The 11,356-nt window shown below is 34.1% G+C and overlaps 1 pseudogene; it reads left to right on the top strand.

The window, feature by feature from the left end:
• Positions 1-4,929: 4,929 nt before the first annotated feature.
• Positions 4,930-5,122, top strand: LOC125612196 (annotated as a pseudogene).
• The last annotated feature ends 6,234 nt before the right edge of the window (positions 5,123-11,356 follow it).

The raw sequence follows: 11,356 nt of genomic DNA, 5'->3' as shown, positions 1-11,356 counted from the left end.
GAGTGGTTGACATCTTTGTCTATACTTTGATCTATTTGTCTACTCTTTCATCAATATTACACTGTCTTGATTTCACAGCTTATACGGTCCTGAAGTTAGGTATTATTGATTGTCCATTTTTATTCTTCCCCTCTGTATTGGGTTACACATTCTGAGCCTTTTCCCTCACCATATGAACCTCAGAAATAACTTGTCAACATCTACTAAATACTATGATAGGAGTTTGATTGGAATTGAATTTGTTATGAAGATCTCTTTGGGAAGAATAAACCTCTTGGGAATTATTTTTATTTTATTTTAAATTTTTTATTCTAATTTGTTATATATGACAGCACAATGCATTACAATTCATGTTACACATATAGAGCACAATTTTTCATATCTCTGTTTGTATACAAAGTATATTCAAATTATTCATGTTGTTATACATGTACTTAGGGTAATGATGTCCATCTCATTCTGCCATCTTTTTACCCTTATGCCCCTCCTTTCCCCTCCCACCCTATCTAGAGTTTGTCTAATATTCCCATGCTCCCCCTCCCAACCCTACTATTATTCAGCCTCCTTATATGAGAAAAAACACTCAGCATTTTTTTTTTGTTTTTTTGGGGGGATTGGCTAAGTTTGATTAGCATTATATTCTCCAACTCCATCCATTTACCTGCACATGTCATGATTTTATTCTCTTTTATTGCTGAGTAATATTCCATTGTGTATATATACTACATTTTATTTATTCATTCATCTACTAAAGGGCATCTAGGTTGGTTCAATAGTTTAGCTATTGCAAATTGTGCTTCTATAAACATTGATGCAGCTGTGTCCCTGTAGTATGCTGTTTTTAAGTCCTTTGGGTATAGAGCAAGGAGAGGGATAGCTGGGTCAAATGGTGGTTCCATTCCCAGTTTTACAAGAAATCTCCATACTGCTTTCAATATTGGCTGCACCAATTTGCAGTCCCATGAGCAATATATTTCCCCACATCCTCACCCATGCTTATATTTGTTCGTATTCTTAATAGCTGCCATTCCGATTGGAGTGAGATGATATCTTAGAGTAGTTTTGATTTGCATTTGTCTAATTGCAAGAGATGTATTTGTTGATTGATTGTATATAATCTTCTGAAAAGTGTATGTTCAGTTCCTTAGCCCATTTATTGATTAGGTTATTTTTTATTGGTGTTTAGCTTTTTGAGTTCTTTATATACCCTAGAGATTAGTGCTCTATCTGATGTGTGAGGGGTAAAAATTTGCTCCCAACATATAGGCTCTCTATTCACTTCACTGATTGTTTCTTTTGTTGAGAAAAAGATTTTTAGTTTGGATTCATCCCATTTATTGATTCTTGATTTTAATTCTCATGCTCTGCCCTCATAGAATGAGTTTAGAAGTGTTCCATCTTAAGTGCTCCATATTAAGGAAGTCGAAGCCTAATCTAACATAATGGAGATTTGGGCCTACTTTTTTCTTGTATTAGACACAGTGTCTCTGGTTTAATTCCTAGGTCCTTGATCCACTTTAAGTTGAGTTTTGTGCATGGTGAGATATAGGAGTTTAATTAAATTCATTTGCTTATGGATATCCACTTTTCCCTGCACCATTTGTTGAAGAGGCTTTCCCCAAGTCATGTTCTTGGCACCTTTGTCTAATATAAGATAACTGTAATTATGTGGGTTAGTCTCTGTGTACTCTATTCTGTACCATTGGTCTATCAGTCTGTTTTGGTGCTAATACCATGCTGTTTTGTTACTACTGCTCTGTAGTATAGTTTAAGTTCTGGTATAGCGATGCCACCTGCTTTACTCTTCTTACTAAGGATTTCTTTAGCTATTCTGGGTCTCTTGTTTCTCCAGATGAATTTTATAACTGCTTTTTCTATTTCTATGAGGAATGTCATTGGGATTTTCATAGGAATTATATTAAATCTGTATAGTGCTTTTGGTAGTATGGTCATTTGACAATATTAATTCTGCTTATGCAAGAATAAGGAAGATCTTTTGTCTTTTAAGGTTTTCTTTAATTTTTTTCTTTAGTGTTCTGTAATTTTCATTGTAGAGGTCTTTCATCTTTTCTGTTATGTTTATTGCCAAGTGCTTTTTTTTAGGCTATTATAAATGGGATAGTTTTTCCTTGTTTTTCTTTCAGAGGATTTGTCACAGAAATACAGAAATGCCTTTGATTTATGGGTATTGATATTGTATCCTGCTACTTTGCTGAATTTATTTACTAATTCTATAAGTTTTATAGTGAAATTTTTTGGGTCTTCTATGTATAGAATCATATCTTCAGTAAATAGTGCCAAATTGATTTTTTCTTTTCCTTTCCATATCCCTTTAATTTATTTTGTCTGTCTCATTGCTCTGGCCTGTGTTTCAAGAACTATGTTAAATAGAAGTGGTAAAAGAGGGCATCCCTGGCTTGTTCTAGTTTTTAGAGAGAATACTTCCAATTTTCTCCATTTAGAATGGTCTTGGCCTGGGGCTTAGCATAGATAGTTTTTATGATGTTGAGATATGTTCCTGTTATCACTAGTTTCTTCTAGTGATTTGAACACGAAGGAGTGCTGTATTGTGTCAAATGATTTTCTGTGTCTATTGAGATGATCGTATGGTTCTTATATTAAGTATTTTTGCATCTATGTTTGTTAGAGATATTGGTCTGGAGTTTTCTTTCTTTGATGTGTCTTTGCCTGGTTTTGGAATCAGTATGATATTGGCCTCATAGAATGAGATTGGAAGTGCTCCCTCTTTTTCTGTTTCATGAAATAATTTCAAGAGTATAGGTATTCGTCCTTCTTTATAAGTTCTTGTAGAACTCAGGTGTGTATCATTCCAGTCCTGGGCTTTTCTTGTTTGGTAGGCTTTTGATGGAATCTTCTATTTCATTGCTTGTAATTTATGTGTTTCAAATGTGTATATTATCCTGATTCCATTTGGGCAGATCAAATGATTCTATAAATTTATTGATGCCTTCAATATCTTCTATTCTATTGGATTACAAGTTTTCAAATTAATTTTAATTATCTTCTGTATTTCTATAATGTCTATTATGATATTTCTTTTTTCATCTCATATGTTAGTGATTTCTGTCTCCTTCTAGTTAGTTTTCTATCTCCTTCTCTTTGTTAGCATGGCTAAGAGTTTGTCAATTTTATTTATTTTTTCAAAGAACCAACTTTTTTTGTCAATTTTTAAAATTGTTTCTTTTGTTTCAATTGAATTGATTTGAGCTCTGATTTTAATTAATTCCTGTCTTCTACTGCTTTTGGTGTTGATTTGATCTTCTTTTTCTAAGGCTTTGAGATGTAATTTTAAGTTATTTATTTGTTGACTTTTTCTTCTTTTAGGGAATGAACTCCATGCAATGAACTTTTCTCTTAGAACTGCTTCCATAGTGTCCCAGAGATTTTGATATGTTTGTATCTGTGTTATCATTCACCACTAAGAATTTTTTAATTTTCTCCTTCATGTCTAGTATAACCCATTGTTCATTCAGTAGCATAATATTTAGTTTCCAGGGGTTAGAATATATTTTTTTTTATTTTATCATTGATTTCTAATTTCATTCCACTGTGATCTGATAGAATGCAGGGTAGTATCTCTACTTTTTTGTATTGGTTAAATATTACTTTTTGGCATAATATATGGTCTATTTTAGAGAAGGTTCCATGTGCTGCTGAGAAGAAAGTGTATTCACTCATTGAAGGATGAAATATTCTATACATGTAATTTAAGTCTAAGTTATTGATTATATTCTTGAGTTCTATAGTTTGTTTGTTCAGCTTTTGTTTGGAAAATCTATCCAGTGGTAAAAGAGTTGTGTTAAAGTCACCCAGAATTATTGTGTTGGGGTCAGTTTTATTCTTCAGCTTGAGAAGAGTTTGATGAACATAGTTGCTCCTTTGTTTGAGGCATATATATTTATAATTGTTATGTCTTGTTGGTATATTATTCCCTTGAGCAATATGAAATGTCATTTTTTATTCCATTTGATTAACTTTAACTTTAGCTTAAAGTCTACTTTGTTTTATATAAAGATAGAAACCCCAGCTTGCTTTCATAGATCATATGAGTGATATAATTTTTCCCAACCTTTCACCTTCAGTCTGTAGAGGTCTTTTCCTTTGAAATGAATCTCTTGGAGGTAGCATACTGTAATGTCTTTTTAAATCCAATCAGCTGGCTAGCCTATGTCTTTTTATTGGTGAGTTTAGGTCATTAACATTCAGGGTTCTTATTGAGACAAGATTTGTATTCCCAACCATTTTTGTTTATATTTGGTATTTAATTTGACTTGGTTTCTCTTTTGATTAAATTTTCCTTTAGTATAATATCTACCTCTGTTGTTTTTTATTGTTGTTTTTCATTTCCTCTTCATAGAGAAGGTTTTCTAGCTGTAAATTCTTTTAAATTTTGTTGCTCATGGAAGGTTTTTATTTCATCATCGAATCTGAAGCTTATTTTTGCTGGATACAAGATTCTCGGTTGGATTTCACTTTCTTTCAGAGCTTGATATGTGTTGTTCTAGGATCTTCTAGTTTTCAGGGTCTGGGTTGAAAAATCTGCACATAACCTAATTGGTTTCTCCCCATATATTATCTGATTTTTAATATTCTCTCCTTTTTCTGTATGTTAGGTATGTTCATTATAATGTTTCTTGGTGTGGATCTGTTGTGATTTTGTACATTTGGCATCCTGTAAGCCTTTCAAATTTGATTTTCCAATATGTTCTTCATGTTTAAATTTTTTTTTATATTATTTCGCTGAATAGTTTGTTCATTCCTTTGGTTTGAAACTCTATGCCTTCCCCTATCCTGATAATTCTTAAGTTTGATCTTTTTATGCTATCCCATATTTCTTGAATGTTCTGCTGATGGCTTCTTACCATTTTCACTGCATGATCTATGTTCTTTCCAAAGTTATATATTTTTAAGACTATACTTTTAGGGAGCATTTCTATAGTTCCTTACTAGAGAAGTTTCTCTGATCATGTGGAATAACTGAAACCACAAGGAAGAGTGGCTGGCTTTTGTTGTTGTTTTGCTGCAAATGCCTATTGCCATTGATGATCGTTCTTCTCTCCTTTTTTTGGAGAGCAAAACAAAGGAACGCTGCCTGTGTGGTTTCTGTTAAAAGAAAAAAAGAAATAAAAATATTATATATTTTTCCTCCCAAGTGGTCTAATCTGAACTTTTAATTTGGTTTTCAACTTAACTTTTAATTTGGCTTATTGTTTCTTTCATTTCAAGGATTTCCGTTTGGTTTTTTATTTAGAACCTTTACTCCCTATTGAAGTATTCTTTTGCTTTTTGTATTTGTTTATGTAGCTTTTTTCTGAAATGATCTTTTGATGCCTGTGTCTGGTCTCTTATATCATCCTTTAATTCACAGAACTTTTTAATTATGCACATCCTGAACTCTTTCTCTGTCATTTCATCTGCTATGCTGGCCATGGATTCTAATAACATGGCATCTTGATCTGTTTGGGGCACTTTCTTCCCTTGTGTTTTCATGTTGCTACTTTGTCTTCTAGCTCTGCCTTTCTAGCTCTGTGGATCCAAGGCATTACCTGTTTACTCTATAGGCTTATAATGCCCCTGTAGGGTTCCAATACTTCTCCTTTGAGGGGAAGGACAATGTTAACAGATCCCAATATAAACAATTTACAACCTAAAATCAAATAATTGCAATTAAGATATTTACAGTTTGGTTACAATGTAAAGATATAGTGAATTCAATCATTATCTATAATATAATCAGTAGGTTTGTAAAGGGTTTACAGTTTATGGTGGTGGACAAAGAACTGGGGGTTAGGTGTGAGAAGATATGCTGAGGAAGTAGGAGGTGAGGCTATAGAATTATTATATCTTAGGAAGTGTGAAAGTGAAATCTAAAGAAGAAGGTTATTAGTAGGAGAATAAAGAGGAGGTAATCTGGGGTAGAAAAGTAAGTGAGAAGACAGTAGAGTACATAAAACAAACACACATATATATTAAGAAAAATTTTAAAATGTTAAAATAGTAAAAATTGGAGGGAAAAAAAGCATGTACAACACAACTGTAATATAGCATTCACTCATCCTTGTCCTCAATTTCCTAATTCATGCAACATTCTTGGTTTCACATATGTTGGGAATGTGAGGGCAGGAAAATAGGGAGAGAGAAGAAAAAAAAATTCTTGAAGGAAGAAGCAAGGATTGTTTTTGTTGGAGATCAGTATCTTTCCTACTTCCCTTCCCCTCCAATAGTTGGGGGTCATCCTTTTTTACCTGGTGTCTCTGCCGTCAGGATGGTGAAGGTAACCAGGCAGGGAGGGTTGGTCCCCTAAGGGAGTATGCACCACAAGGTTCTCTTCTTGGGCCCGCTAGTGGTGTGTGAGTGCCTGGTCTCATCTCCTTATCTTGCTTGAAGACCTCCCAGTTCCTGGTCTCTGTGTTAGTCTCTAAACTGCATCACACTCACCCTCTCCCTTACTGCCTCCTAATCAGGGACCTTTTTCTCTGGGGCTCTTGTGTGTGGCACTTTGTGGGTACTGCACTCCTGCCCCACTGATAATTGTTTTGTATTGGGCAGTCACTGTGCCATGTTAGTATCTTCTGGGGAGAGGAGGAGGTAGAAACTGGGTACCTGGCCATTAGAGTTCCAAACTGGGAGTTGCCCCCACTAAAGATGGTGATGAAAGTGACCCAAGATGGAGGCAGTTGCTTTCATTGATTGAGTTTTTTGTTTGGTGAGTTAGCTGAGTGATGGTGTTGGAAAATTAGCTCAGAGACAAGCTCTGTGGTGTGCAGTGTGTGGCTGTTGGCTGTCTTTAGAGCCTGTATGAAGTTCACAGATGGAGGCAGGATACCACACATAAGGGGCTATATACATTGCCAGAGTCCCAAGATGGAGGTGACTGTGGAGAGCCACACATTGATAGGTGGGTGTCCACATGGGATTGGCAGCTGGAGATCCATCACTTGGGTAGCTGCTGGGTGTCCTGCATGGAAGCTGTGTCCAGGGTTTCTGCTGGGGTGGGTTGCTGAAAGTTCTGCATGGGTGCTAAGTAGGCGAGTAGTTGAGAGACTTACTCAGATGCTGAGGCCGGGAGACTTGCATAGGCATGGTGGTTGTGATTCCTGAGTGGAAGCAGGAAGATTGCTCACAGAGAAGCAGTATTCTCACTACTTGAGTTCCAGGTCACAGAGTAACACATAATGCTGCCTCTCTGTGGCCCGCCATCTTGGATCCCTTGGTAATGCTTTTTGAGTCTTAACTCTCTGTGAACAGTTAGTAACTCTCCATTAACTTGTTTCTTTGTTCATCCAAGCTTTGATATTTTCCTTTTAAACATCATTTAACATATTTTGTAAGATATATGCTTAAGTGTTCCATTTTTGGAAGTATTGGGGTAAATGGTATTGTGTATTTAATTTCATCACCCACTTATTTGTGGCTGGTATATAGGAAAGTGAATGCCATTTGCATATTAACCTTGTATCCTAGAGCTTTGCTGTAATCACTTATTCCAAATTTTTGTAGACTTTTTTTTTTTTTGGATAGTTTTCACAGATTATCATGTTATTTGAAAACATATTAAAATTTGTTTCATAAGTATGCATTTCTTTCTATATGGTGCCTAATTATTTTTGCAGACACTGTCAGTACAATGTTGAAAAGCAGTGGTGAGAGGAAGAATCCTTGCTGTTCCTATCTTACAAGAAAGGCTTCTGTTTTCTCTCTGCTGAGGATGATATCAGTTATAGGCTGCTTTGTAGATACTTTTTTTTAATTTTAGGAAATTTTCTTCTATTCCTCATTTACTGATAGTTCTTTAAAAAAAAGAGCTGAGTGTTGAATTTTTAAAATGCTTTAACTGAATCTGTTGATATAACAATGTAATTTTTCATCTTTATCCTTTGGTTTCATTCATGCCATTAATTGATATTTGAATTCTAAACCAGCCTTATGTATCTAGATCAGTTGGTCATGGTGTGTGATTGTTTTTACATTATCAAATTGAATTGCTAACAGTTTGTTGAAATTTTTTGGAAACTGAAAGTGGAAATCCTCCTAATTCTCATTTAAAAGAACCTTAATAGTTTCAAATTCCTGAGTAAGATCTGTAATGCCCTGAGGGTTTGTTCTTGTCATGTCTTAGACTTCTCTTTTCCATCTACTATGCTTAGTTGTTCCCATTATTATTTTGTGACTGTGTTACAAAACATAAATCTGATGCAGTATATCTATAACCTTATTTTGTTTCATTAAATCTTATTTCTCCATTTAATAGCATAACATAAGAAATAAATAGATGTTCTACTATTTTTCAAAACACTAATGAACAAAAGGATAAATAATTAGTTAATATAACTACATCATAACTCTTGAAAAATATCCCAAATCCCAAACAAAATGTGAGAGAAAATTGAGTATTAGGTAAATGAGAAAAAAATTGGTTTAGAAGTGTGGAAATAAATGATAAATTCATCTTCAGTGAAACAAACTCACTAAACTGATATGTTATTTTGGTCAATTATCATTTTGTCAACTTTCCCATGTATCTGAAACTTTTGTTGTTGTTGTTGCATCTTCTTGACCATAGTAATGTGATTGATCTATTGGCATATTTACAGATATAAACTTGTGGGAATTCCCAGTGAAAGTGATTAAGGAGGACTCAGTCTTGGATCCATTCCAGGGCAGGACTCCATGGTTAATGTGGTTTTATGGTATAAAACCCACAATGATCCTCATCCTTGTCAGGTAAAAAATGCTGTTCTTTAAGGGCCTAATGTAATTATTTGAAAATATGCTTCAGTAAGCTTAAAGCATTATCTACTTGAAGTGCAACAATGCTGTCTCCTAATCTATATAGCACAATTATTTGTCTATACTAACACCAGCAGAGCGTCACTACAGAAATGAATAGTAGTTATTAATAAAGTTACTGGAAGAAAGAGAAATGTTCCTTGTAAAAAAAGGTCAGTTGCCATCTTCCTACATGAACATGTGATTTGTTTGCCTTTTTCAGAAATTATGCTATTATGGAAATTTTTAATTTTTTTCTATTTTCAACATGGAATTCATTTGAAATTCATATACACTGCTGGCAATGATTTTCTGCAAATGTTAGAAGATTCTGGAGACAATGAACTGATATAGATGTATTGCTTTAAATATATATATATATATATATATATATATATATATATATATACAGAAAAAAGATCATTTTTTTTCTCATGTATCCTGGGTCGAAAAGAGATTTCCATCTACTAATGAAATAAAACATTCTCTTTCAAACTGTAGACAAGATTCCAAAAGTAAGAAATTTAAAATTGATAGTAAAAACCAGACTTTGCAATTGCTTGAATTTTTTATTACATAGGAAATTGTATCACTTGAAGTTGCAAGAATTAAAATGTTGGGGATCAAGACACAAAGGGCGCAAAAGAGATATACATGTAAAGTCTCTCATAATGTCATCAAATGTCTCCAAAATTTTTCAAAAGCCTTTTGAAGACTCCAAAATTCTTCTCTCCAAGAAGTATGCCTCTAGCTTATGACTCCTTAAAGCAATAATTGGGAGAAATTCTAAAGAGTAAAGTGTTCTTTGAAAAACATGCTTTAAGAAATCAAAAAAAAATGTTGTGGAAAACTGCTGTAGGTAGATAATGGCTGGTCAGTTTGTAAATAAGAGTTGTCACCAATAAATTTAAAATTTGAATGAATGAATTCTTCTACTATGTTCAAGATTTGTGCTTCATCTGGAATAGTAGAGGTAACAAGAGGATTTCTCAGTCAGCATCAAAATTCCATCCACTGAATACATAACCCTGGTGCAGACTCAGCTTTAATGAGAAAGTGACACTCTGTGATGCCTTGAAGTTTACCTAATTAGGCTGATGTTACAGAAGGTAGGTGCTATGTACACACTAGTTGGTTGAATAAAAAGAATAAAAAAATGAATGTAGAACATACCTTTTTTGAATATTTCCCTTTATTTTAGAGATTGTGGTAATCACTCTGGTCTCTGAAGTTAGCATCTACTAAAGAGTAGATGCAAATACAGTGGTAGAAAATCATAATGAATATTTGAGCGAAAGACTTGAGCAGATGAGCATGGAGAATTGCTAAGAAATGAATTCAGGCAGTTAGCAGGACAATGTAATCTAAAGGCAGGGAAGCCGTGACTATAGGTTGAGCATGTGATAAAAATCCTGTAGGAATTTGGACAAGTGAGTGATTTGATCTGAATAAGATTAAACATATAATTTGTGTTCCTTCTGGAAATTGGCTTCCTGGGGTCCAAGATGAAAATAGGTAGAACTGACAAGTGGCTTTTGCAGTAGATCAGGGATATATTTGGTTGCAATGAGAATGATCAGATTTATAATATATCCCAAAGGGAGTGTCCTAGTTTAAGGCAAGAGAGTTTCTTAAGTGTATGAATAAATAGCATGAAAGGAATAATAGATGGATATCCATTATGTGTCAGAATGTCAGAACAGGGACTAAAAAGTTATCTAGAAGGAAATATCATTTTATTAGATAAAGAAAACCTCAGAAGGAATAGATTTATCATGAAAAATTAAAAATTCACTTTTGTAAATATTAAATGGACATCTAGTTGGAGATGCGAAGTAAATAGTTGCAGACAACTTTTTAAATTAGGGGAGAGAAAGTGGTGAGGACAACAAATTTCATCATTCTTTGAGCATTTGCAGGTTAGGAAAAGGGAAAATGTTCAAGCAAAGACCCTAAAAGGAAGGTTCAGTAACTTGGAAGGATATTTGATAGTGTGATGGCTATTGGTCACACATTGTGTCACATGAAACAAAAACTTTTTTTAAAATTTTTTGTTCCTTTCCACCCTATTTACTTTTTCCTCAAATATATGTTGAGATCCTAACCTCCAGTACCACATAATATGAAGTGTGTGTGTGTGTGTGTGTGTGTGTGTGTGTGTGTAGGATCCTTGCAGAAGTTGACAAGTTAAATTAAGTTCATTAGGGTTGTCTTTGATCTAATAGGATTGATGTCCTATTAGAAGGGAAAATTTGGATGTAGGGAAATGATACATGAACACAAAACTTGTATCTATGAATCAAGGAGAAAGGGTCTTTGCATTCCTTAATGTCTTGCAAAGCAAGTAATACAGCACAGATTTTGATTCTGAATTCATTGCATGCCAAATTCTCAAACAACAGATGTCCTTTAAATTAAGTAGTTTGCTAATTTATTACAGCAACTCTAGCAAAAGAACATGTATTTTGGTACTGGAAAGTGGGGTGCAGCTACACAAAATACCTAAAAGTATGGATGTAGCTTTGGGACTGGGTAACGGGCTGATGGTTGGAGAAGAGTTGTGATC

The sequence above is a fragment of the Marmota marmota genome, unplaced genomic scaffold (assembly GCF_001458135.2).
Source record: "Marmota marmota marmota unplaced genomic scaffold, marMar, whole genome shotgun sequence".
Lineage (NCBI taxonomy): Eukaryota > Metazoa > Chordata > Mammalia > Rodentia > Sciuridae > Marmota > Marmota marmota.
This window is presented reverse-complemented; position numbering and strand designations above follow the sequence as displayed.